Source organism: Malania oleifera, chromosome 8 (assembly GCF_029873635.1).
Source record: "Malania oleifera isolate guangnan ecotype guangnan chromosome 8, ASM2987363v1, whole genome shotgun sequence".
NCBI lineage: Eukaryota > Viridiplantae > Streptophyta > Magnoliopsida > Santalales > Ximeniaceae > Malania > Malania oleifera.
In genome coordinates, this window is record NC_080424.1 from 15,145,062 (window position 1) to 15,157,267 (window position 12,206).

A 12,206-nucleotide genomic window follows, 5' to 3' on the forward strand; every position below is an offset into this window, starting at 1 on the left:
CTAATTTTTGCATATTTACTTTCCAGTTCAAAAATACATTTTGCTTTCTTTCTTGGCTCTTTTATAAAAACATTTTCTTGGGTTTTGACATCAATTCTAAGTCCATGAATGTCCGCTAATGATATTTATAAAATGCATGAGTCCTAAATTCAATCTAAGGTTTATGTTGAGCCTCAAATTAAATCATACGAAAATGTAAATACATGAGGTCTAAGTACCCATTCCTAAGATATGCTTGAACTTTGTCGCTTGCATCTTGATTCTTGTACTCTTTGAGTTCCATGGATCTTGCCAAGATATGTGTGCTTTACTTTAAGGCCTCCATGACTCGTTTTCCTTCCATGCATGCTTAATATGGTTCATGTTCACAAACTCAATGCACAGATCAAATACCAAGTGATTTGTCATTATTAAAATCGGATTGGACTCATAGTGTCAAGAATCTCCCATTTTTTTATTATGACAAATGCATTAGAAAAAATATATATAATGGTTTACACCAAATAAGGCTTCCCCTCAATTAATGCATCAAATATTCAATGAATGACAATATGCTCATGATGTTTCAACAATTTTTGTTATTATACTTCTCCCCCTTTTGCACAATTAGTTTTGCCAATAGTTTTTGCTCCTGATATTTCTTCCCAACAACAAGTTTTAATTTTTGCTCCTTTTTCTCGATTTCTCTTATTTATGCTTTTTCTCTTGATTTCTATTATTTTTGCTCCTAACTTTCTCCCTTTTTTGACATCAACAAAAAGGTGTAAAATAATAAAACATGAGTAGATGTATCCTTATGTTTTACTCCCCTTAGAAATCTTAAGGTTTTAAATGTGTTCAACCATTAGGTTAAAAAAAATTCCTTCTCATGCTTTTTGACATAAACTATCCCCCTTGCTAACGCATAAATTTCAAAGATTACATGAGGATACCAAATGTTGATTAAATGTTATGTCGAATTTTTGATACCAATTGTGGATTAATGCAATACCAAAAATTTGATTAATATGATACCAAGTGATTACATCGTAAGTGACGTTGCTGCTCCTGAATTATATAATCTAACATAATTATAGGCAACCTCTCGACTATGCATGAGACCTAATTCACGCCTAATTTGGATAAACCTATCATCCGCAAGTGGTTTCGTGAATATATATACCCATTGTTCATTCGTGCATACAAACTTTAGTGTCACATCCCCTTTTTGTACATGGTCATGAAGAAAGTGATGTCGTATTTCTATCTGCTTAGTTCGTGAATGTAATATGGGATTCTTTGAAATATTTATCGCACTCGTATTATCTCATCTAATAGGGATTGTTTCATAACTTAATCCAAAATCTTTCAGTTGTTGCTTCATGTAAATTGTTTGAGTGCAACAACCACCTGCTGCTATGTATTCAACCTCAGCTGTGGAAAGAGCAACTGAATTTTGCTTCTTGGAAAACCAAGAGACTAAGGAATTTCCTAAGAAATGACAAGTGTTACTCGTGCTCTTCCTATCCATTTTGCTACCCGCAAAATCAGCATCTGAATAGCTGAGAATCTCAAAAGATGTGTACTTAGGATACCATAATCCAATTTCCAAGGTTCCTATCAGGTATCTAAGTATTCGTTTAACGGCTAACAAATGTGACTCTTTTGGTGCAGACTGAAATCTTGCGCACAAACATACACTAAACATTATATCAGGTCTATTGGCAATCAGGTATAATAAGCTACCAATTATTCCACGATAAAATTTGACATGTACTGATATACCTTGTTCATCTTTGTCTAATTTTAATAAAGTGCTCATAGGTGTACCTAGTATTTTTCCATCTTCCATATTAAACTTTTTGAGTTGGTCTCTAATATACTTTGATTGATTTATGAATATTCCATGTTTTTCTTGTTTGATCTGAAGTCCTAGGAAGAAATTTAGTTCACCCATCATGCTCATCTCAAATTCATTTTGCATGTTATTGGCAAATTCATCACACAGTTCTTTATTTGAAGCGCCAAATATGATGTCATCTACATATACTCGTACTAAGAGAATATCATCTTTCTTGGACTTAATGAACAGAGTTGTATCTATCTTTCCTCTTATAAATCCATTTTCTAATAGAAAATAACTTAGCCTTTTATAACAAGCTCTAGGAGCTTGCTTTAAACCATACAAGGATTTTGTTAGTCTATATACGTGATCTGGATTCTTATGGTTTTCAAAGCCTGCAGGTTGTTCTACATACACTTCTTCATTTATGTAGCCATTTAAAATTGCACTTTTGACATCCATTTGATATAGCTTGAAATTCTTAAAAGTTGTATAAGCTAAAAGCATTCGAATGGCTTCCATTCTAGCTATAGGTGCAAATGTTTCTTCAAAATCTATACCTTCTTCTTGATTATATTCCTGAGCTACTAATCTAGCCTTATTTCTCAACTATTCCATGTTCATCTTTCTTATTCTTATATATCCATTTGGTTCTAATGATTGATTTATCATCAGGTCTAGGAACTAGTGTCTATACTTTATTCCTCTCAAACTGATTTAACTCTTCTTGCATGGACAACACCCAAGATTCATCCTCTATAGCTTCACTCACATTCTTAGGTTCTTCTTGGGATAGAAATGCAAAATGACAAATCATGTTCCTAAGAGAGGAGCGAGTGGCTACTCCACGTAATGGTTCACCTATTATTTGACCAATGGGATGATTCTTTATATATTTCCATTCTCTAGGTGGTTCATTAACCTCATTTTCAATTTGATCAATTTCAATGGATGGTTCATTAAGTTCATTTTTCTTTTCTGAATCATTCTCAGTGGATAGCTTCTCAAGTTCCTTGTTTATCTCAATTTCATCTTCATCAGCTCTTTTGGAGAAGGGATTTGACTCATCGAACACTACATGAATAGATTTTACGACCGTCAATGTTCGTTTGTTATATACTCTATAGGCTTTACTATCTAATGCATACCCTAGGAAGATGCCTTCACCAGATTTCACATCAAACTTTCCTAGGTGTTCATTGTCTTTAAGCACAAAACATTTACAGCCAAAGACATGAAAATATGATATGTTTGGTCTAAGGCCATTTCATAATTCGTAAGGAGTCTTATTAAGTGATAGTCTGATTAATACTCTGTTCAGAACATAGCAGGCGGTATTCAATGCCTCAGCCCAGAAATACTTAGGTAGTTTATGTTCGTTAAGCATAGTTCTGGCCATTTCTTGTATGGACCTATTCTTCCATTTAAGTACACCATTCTGTTGTGGTGTTTTAGGAGTTAAAAAATTATGGGCAATTCCTAATGAATTACAATAGTCTTCCATGCTTTAATTTTTAAATTCTCTACCCCTATCACTTCCAATTTTTGCGATTGTATATCCCTTTTCATTTTGGATTTTCTTGCACAGGTTTATGAATTTTTCCCATGCTTCATCTTTGCGTCCTAAGAATAATACCCATGCGAATCTTGAAAAGTCATCAACTATGACAAAGGCGTATGATTTTCCTCCTAAGCTCTGAATTGGGTTTGGACCAAATAAGTCTAAGTGTAACATTTGGAGTGGCCTAGTAATGGGGATTTCTTTCTTCTTCTTAAAGCTTGTTCTTGCTTGTTTTCCCAGTTGGCATGCATCACAGATTTTATCTTTCACAAATTCAGTCTTAGGCAGACCCTTAACTAATTCTTTCTTAACAAGTTTTGAGATTAAATCCATATTAGCATGTCCTAGTCTCCTCTGCCAAATCCAGCTAATTTCGTTCATAGCAGATAAGCATGTCACACTCTGTGAAATTAAGTTATCAAAGCTAGTGGTATATACATTTTCATGATGCTTAGCAATGAACAATATCTTATTATCAAATTTGTGTTCAACTATGCACTTGTCATGTTCAAAAGATACTTTGTAACCTATATTGCATAGTTGGCTTATGCTCAATAAGTTGTGCTTTAAACCTTCAACTAATAAAACATCATCTATAATGAGTGAGGAATCATTACTGACTTTACCTACACCTAAGATCCTTCCCTTAGCATTATCTCCAAAAGTAACAAACCCTTCATCCTTGGGTGTGATGGATGTGAACTTCGCTTTATCCCCAGTCATGTGACGTGAGCGTCCACTATCCATATACCATCTATCTTTTGGGGATGCTGATCTTAAGCATATTTGCAAGTCACAATCAAACAATTAGCTTTGGTACCCAGATTTTTATGCATCCAGGGGCTTTAGTGCTAGATTGACTTTTGGCCTTCCATACTTTCTTAATTTTTACATCTTTATTTTTGAAAGGACAGTCGAATTGTATGTGACCCAACCTTCTACATTTAAAGCATGTAGTATTTCTATAATAATTCTTAGTTGGAACATATGATTTTGACTTTCTTATAAAATAACCCATGTAAAGGTGTCTATTCTTTAGATTTTCCTTTCTATTAAAGCCAAGCCCTTCATTTTCTAGAGAATTTCTTTAAGATCCTAGGAGCTTTTCAAAATTGTTTTGTCCCTCAGTAAATTTACAAATAATTTCAAATTTATCTTTCAAATCCTTTTCTAACTCCTCAATTTTCAAATCTTTATCTTTTATGAAAGATGCATGAGATTCATTTTGGCATTCAAGTTCATCATATGAAATCAAGTCATTTTAATTTTCAGACTCACTAGAATAATACGAAGATGATGAAAATGATGATTGTAACTCAAGGTCATCATGTGCCATTAGACACAAATTGGCGATTTCGTCATTGCTGGATTTAGATTCTGACCCGCTAGTGCTGTGAATATCCCAACCGACTTTCAACACCTTCTTCTTTTTCTTTGAGGCTTTCACTAGTTTGGGGTACTCAGGCTTGATATGTCCAGGTTCTCGGCAGTTATAGCATGTTGGTGGATCCTCCTTCTTTTTCTTCATGCTAGACTCTCCTCTTTCCGATTTAGAGTTCTAGAATTTTCTGTTGAATTTATTATTCTTCTTCAAGAACTTCCCAAACTTCTTTGTTAGTGAGGCCATGTCATCATCCGTTTCGGAATCACTTCCTTCACTTGAATAGCTTGATGATGCCTTAAGTGCACTGACTTTCTTTTCTTTACTTTACTCATTTTTCCTCTCGTTTGTTGCTCGTTTATTGCTAGCTTATGGGTGATGAGCGATCCAATGAGTTTGTCCACCGACATCTCCTTGAGATTTCTCCCTTCTGCTATTGTCGTAACTTTCGCTTCCCACACTGGAGGTAATCCCCTGAGTATTTTCCTGATCAACACATAAGTAGGGTAAGTCTTTCCAAGTGCATTCAAAGAATTGATGATGTGTGTGAATCTAGTGTACATGGATTGTATAGATTCATCAACTGTCATTTTAAATGCTTCATATTCACTGGTGAGCATGTCTATCCTACTATCCTTGACTTCCTTAGTACCTTCATATGTAACTTTTATTTTTTCCCAAATTTCTTTAGTCGAGTTACATGCATGCCCTATAAAATTCATTTATATCCAATGTACAGAAAAGCAAGTTCAATGCAGTGGCATTAATTTGTACTGACTTCCAGTCATCTTCAGTATATTCATCTTCAGTTTTAGGTACATTAATCTTATCAATTACTTTCATGGGAATATGATTACCCTTAGTCACTATTTTCCAAACCTTCTAATCTATGTTCAATAGATATATGCTCATCTTACGTTTCCAATAGGTGTAGTTTACACCACAGAATGGTTGGTCTAATGGATGAGTGTCCCTCACTGAATGGAGTTACACCGACATGTGCCATGTGATCTTTTTACAAATTGACTATTAAGTCTATGTAAACCCTCTCTGATACCAATTGTTGAATTAGGTGTAATCCCAAGACCGGGGGGGGGGGGGGGGTTGAATTGGGTAATTTAAAATTCTTGGAATCTATCTACCACTTAATCCCTACTTGTATATTTAGAAAACCAATCTTAGGGATTTATAACAAACAACAAATTCAATTTACCAGTGAGTTCTTATTACCCAATTAATTGTGTGCAATGTTATTCAACGTATACATGCAATATGAACAGTTTAAATGTAGTGCTGAAAGTAAAGAGTAAAGGGAAGAGAGAAGGCAAACGCAGTTTTTACGAGGTTCAGCCAACTTAGCCTATGTCCTTGCCTTGAGCAACCATTCAAGGATTTCACTTAAATCCCTGCTCCTTAAATTGGGATGGAGCTTCCCTTACAATCCGTTGCTTATAAGAGGCACAACTCCCTCCTACTCCACTGCTTACAAGAAATACAACTCTCTCCTCAAATCTCAGTTCACACACCGAACCGTGAATACAATAGATTCTGTCAAAACACTAAAAAATGCTTCCAAACAAAAGCTCGTGAGTACAATTCAAATTATTAATACATTAACATATGATAAAATTTGAAGCTCAGAATGTATGAAATGATATAATCGTTTATGTATGATATGCTTGAACACACAAATCCCTTTTTATCAAGTCTCCCAAAAATGTTTGTGTAAAACAATGCTTTGAAGATCTTAAGTTAGATCTTTGAATATAAAGATAGCTTTATAGATTGCAAAGATGCCAAACACACTTTGTCAAACAAATAATATTTCTCTAAATATTTCAAACTCAATGTGATCTTGATAATATTGACTTAATGTATATATATGTATCTCTAAGATGATAATGCCAAAGATCAACAAACTTAATATTTGATTTTTAGAAAATATCCTTCAATATGTATATTGATAGTTATGCGCTTCTAAGGATATAGGTATATTCAAATAGTTTAGATGTATTAAAAAATATAAGCTTTAAACTAAGAATGCACTGGAATAAAGAAACTTTAATCAATGGTCAAATACAAAACTTTCTCAAGTACCGAGTTTGTCAAAAACAATCTTTATATGAATGTGAAAACTCAATATCAAGTTTCTTTAAAGATATCAAAACAGATGGTGATATGAGATTCTCTAACAAAACTAAATGTAATAACCAAACCTCAAACCAAGTTGAAGCACAAGATGTATAATAGAGATCCCTTTAGATTTTCTGAGGTGATTTGCACAAAGATGATGTGTAGAGACTAGAGTGTAGGCAAACGTACAACAATCAGCTCAAGTATCTCCATTTTTTTTTTCAACAAGACGTGTTCTTCGCTTTACGTTGATCTTCTTGTGTTTAGCATTTGTACTAGGGTTTAGATAATCAATATTTATAGTGTCTTACCCTTAGAATTGATCTCAACCGTTGGATTAAAAGATAGCTTGAGTGTTTACACAATAAAAATTAAAATTTTAATCTTTCCAGCAAGTTCATACAACCGAGGTCAAGGGACCAGATGACCGAAGTCACTTTTATCCTTCGAAAAAAAAAATAGCCTGGACACAGGGTCAGACGACCAAGGTCAAGGGTCATACGACCGAAGTGTCGAATTCAGACGACCGAGGTCAAGGTTCAGCCATCTGAGGTACTTCTGCCTGTTTCTATTTTTCACCCAAAAATCTTCGGATGACTGAACTTATTCTTCAGACATCTGAGGAAATTCTTCAGTCAACCGAACTTAAAGTTCATTCAACCGAAGTCCCCAATTTTCTCATAGTTACTTTCCAGTTCAAAATATGTTTTGCTTTCTTTCTTGACTCTTTTATAAAAACATTTTCCAGGGTTTTGACATTAATTCTAAGTCCATGAATGTCTCCTAATGATGTTCATGAAATGCATGAGTCCTAAATTCATTCTAAGGTATATGTTGAGCGTCAAATTAAATCATACGAAAATGTAAATACATGAGGTTTGAGTACCCATTCCCAAGATATGCTTGAACTTTGCCACTTGAATTTTGATTCTCGTACTCTTTGAGTTTCATGGATCTTGCTAAGATATGTGTGCTTTACTTTAAGGCTTCCATGACTCGTTATCCATCCGTGCATGCTTAATATGATTCCTGTTCACGAACTCAATGCACAAATCAAATACCAAGTGATTTGACACTATCAAAACCGGATTGAACTCGTGGAGTCAACAATATATATATATATATATATATGTGTGTGTGTGTGTGTGTGTGTGTGAGATATTGTAAAAGAAGATGGTTAATCTGATCTTTGTTTCAGATATATAATAAATGCTAAGTGTATAACAAAGATCTTAAGAACTCAAGAAATATCTCCAAAATATATTTTTCAACAATAAGGTGTAGGAGATAAAAATGATTAGCTTTGCAAAAATATTTTCCAATAAGCACAAAAATTAGCTTTGAATCTTGCAATGAGTGTGCAAAGATTTCCAAGTTGTAGAGTGTTTTCCTAATAAAATTTATGAATGAAATAGTGTGGGACAAACTCAAGCTCACTCTCTAAAAATGATTTACAAATATGAATGAATGAGAGAGTATAAGCTTTAATAAATGAGATATATGATGCTCATAATAAGGAGTATTCAATCTAACTTCAAGTTGCAATGACTTTGCAAATGAAGAAGACAAACTAAATGCTCTCTTTCTATAATGATGAGCACAAGTGAATATGAGAAAGAGATTGACTATGAGCTTGAATATGTGAGAGTATATGAAAATATAGCACAAAAATTTTAGAAGAATTTTTAGCTAATCAAAGGTGCTAATCAGGCTTTTTAATGGAGTATATATTGAATTCCAAAAATTTATGACCGTTAGGGACACGATGGGAATTTTAGAAAACTCTAGTTCTAAAAATAATTGTGTTTAGCGCTGAAAATATTGGGTACCTTGAGAAGGTTGGTCGACTAGGGAAGGCGCCGGTTGGCTAACCACAAGCCAAATTTTAGCCTACCCGAGAGGGTTGGTCGACCATGCAAGTCATCAGTCAGTTGACGCGTGTATTTTTCAAAGTTTTAGCAAGGTTATATCAGCTGGGCAAGGTGTCGATTAGCTGAGCCAAAGGCAATTTCCAAGCCTTCTTGGTTCGATTGATTAAGGCTCAACTTAGTTTATTTTAGTTGGTCGGTTGAGCATTAAAAGTTGCTGAGAATTCATGGCCAGTTGACTGAGCATTTCAAGAGATAAATTAGCCGGTCGGCCGAGGCTTATTAACATGCCAGAAATGAAGGGTCAATTGATTGAGGCGTTTATAACACTCAAGGGTCGATAGACCAAGGTCATTTGAAAGTCCAAGTTTTTGCCCTGATTTGTCCTTAAAAAATTACCCATATATGTATAAGTATGACATTTTAAGTGAAGGGTTTTTTCAAGAAGATTGAGGTACCCTAAGGTCAGTTTATGGTGTAACACGCTAAAAATTCATACCATTTTTTTTACAGCTGTAAACTATATTACTTTGATACCCTGTAATACCTATTATAACATCTCAGTCCCAAAGTGGGCACTGAGGAAACCCTGTTTATAAGATAATACACCTATGCAGCGGAAAACATAAAATCATATAACCATAATTACAATACTAGAATTCAATATATTCCCAAAACATATTTATACAACACTCCAGTATTCACCACTAAATCATCTAGTATCTACACAAAAATACATCTCCCAACATACACTTACCCTTTTGACAGGGCAATATAAATGTTCCCTATATCTCCGCGTCTGATCTGCTCATCAAGCTGGATCACTTGAAATATATTAAATTACTGGTATGAGACAACTCTCAGTAAGACGAAATATGCTATTACCAATATATGGCAACTGAGTTTACATGAACAATATACTTTTAATACTGAAGTTGAAATAGCATGCCAAAATATAATACAGTATAACTCACACCTATGTGGCTTAAAATACAACTATTTCTAAACTTTCTATTTAATCATACTTTAGTATCTATAGGTATATCTACTGTTTTTAGTAAATCTGTATATATAACTGTTAAAACTTCCCTGGATGGCTATATGTCATGATTTAACCCCTCATGACAGGGTTGTGCGGCCTATAGGCGGGACTTAACACTAGTTAGCCTACCAAGATAAGTCAACTGAAACCTCTATCGTCAGATTGGCTGCCTTAACTTGGACTACCGGGGAGTCTGCAAGCTCTCCCAAGGCACGATCGACTACACATATAATCCACACACTATCTAAGATATGTGGTTGCACTCTATATTGTAATAGCTATGGTACGGTGCTCTGTAATATGATCTGTTCCATCAGGGTCTGATACTATGTAATACTTTTATATATCTTACTGGTTTACCATGATTTTGTTCAATTGTAATAACCATGATTCTGTATAGTTGTATTAACCATAACGCTGTAAAACTGATCTGTATAAACTATAATATCTGTATGTTATGGTTCTGTAATATCTGTATATCATGGTACTATGAAAACTGTATATCTGAATAAAACTGTATATCTGAGTAAGCCTGTAAGTCTGAATATAACTGGATGTCTGAATAAACTATAATATCTGTATAAACTGTGTAAACCATAGTCCTGTAAAACACTGAGTACCCATAGCTCTGTAAATAAACTGTATAATCTGTGTAACATAATTCTACAAATCTATGTAAATGTAATTCTGTAAAAGTTGTGTAGAATACTATACTATATCAATATTTCTCTTGCCACACAAGTAAATAATACTTATTAACTATAATCTGTAAAACTGTATAATTTCTTACTCCAAAAACCCATAAACATATGCTACACTTTTTAGGTAAAATTGTTTGATTTAACTGGCATAGGATATTTCCCTTACCTAACTAACTAGGAGGACTGACCTCAATTTTATCCTCACGCCCGCGGCATGCCAAACTCAAAATCCTGAAATAATGTACATTTCCTAAATCAATCAACCTATACTCAGAATAATAACTATACTCGCCTTTTTCCCCAGGCTCACATATATCTTTATCCATAAAATTCTAAATTGCTAGTTATTTATCAGCGTTACCTGAGTTCTTGAGAACACACCTGCTGGGATCCTCAATCCATGCCTATGGTGTTTGGAAACTTAAATCCTGAAATCACAATAACCTAGTTTAATCAACTCAAACTTCAGTATATTACCATCTAACACAACATCTGGGTTTAGAAAAGCCTACTAACCATATAAATCCTAAAATAACCTACTTATCCTGATTTTGGGATAGTGTCTGAACTTCTCAACTTACAATTCTGCTTCGACTAAGTTGTAGAGAATGTCCCTAGAAACATCGTGGTAACTTTTGATCATTGAACCGGGGAAAAACGGAGCCGAAATCTTAGAAAGAAGGCATAGGATCCAAAAATCTAGGGAAAGAGAGAGAGAGAGAGAGAGAGAGAGAGAGAGAGAGAGAGAGAGAGAGAGGAAAACAATTGAATTTTCGCCAAAATTTTGATTTTTGCGTATTTATAGATGGCTGGTCACGTGGCTTCATCGACGAGATACGTAGTCTCGTCAATGAACCAAAGAAGGGAGTTCGTCGACGAGCTAAAGAGTCTGAATTTACCCTCGCGGTATCTCTTCATCGATGAGGCACTGAAGCTCATCGACAAACCATATAAGGGCATTTTTCGACGAAACTGGGGTTCATAGATGAACCCTGCTTTGTCCCTTTTTGGATTTCCTTTTTCTCCCATTTATCCCTATTTCTCTCTATTATTTAATTGCTATTATTTTATGAGTCTCTACATATGGTCTGTGTTTTGAGCTTTCAATCCCATAATGCATGATTGCATTATTACAGACCAAAACTTAAATGCATTTACAAATAAAATATATACGTCTTCCTCTTCTTCTTCTTTTGCTCTTCTGATTTTTTTTTTTTTTATGGAGTACGCCAAGTGTATAAGCTTGAAGTCCTTCATGGCTTCCATTTTCTTTCCCTTATTGTGTGTTGAAATGTTAACCTACTCAAGCACTTAAAAACACATATAAGATACTTGTACTTTGTCAACATCAAAATAGGGATCAGACTCAAATAGTCAACTGCCCGATCATCAAAAACTCAGCCGAGCGGTCATCAAAATAGCCAACCAAGTATCGAAGGGTTGAGAAATCGCCCATGGTCAATCATTTGGTTCCTTCCTTAGTCAATCGAGCCCCTAAGAAATTTGAAGTTTTTAGCTATGGCCAATCGACTGACAAAGTCCCCAGTCGACCGACCCTCTCAGGTTGCCCAAAATTTCAGCACTAAAATGTCCTTAATTTTTTATTAAACAATTTTAAAAATACCCTATGTGTCATTAACGGTTATATTTTGGGATATGTCTATAAATAACCCCTCATAACTACTAATGCTTAGATAG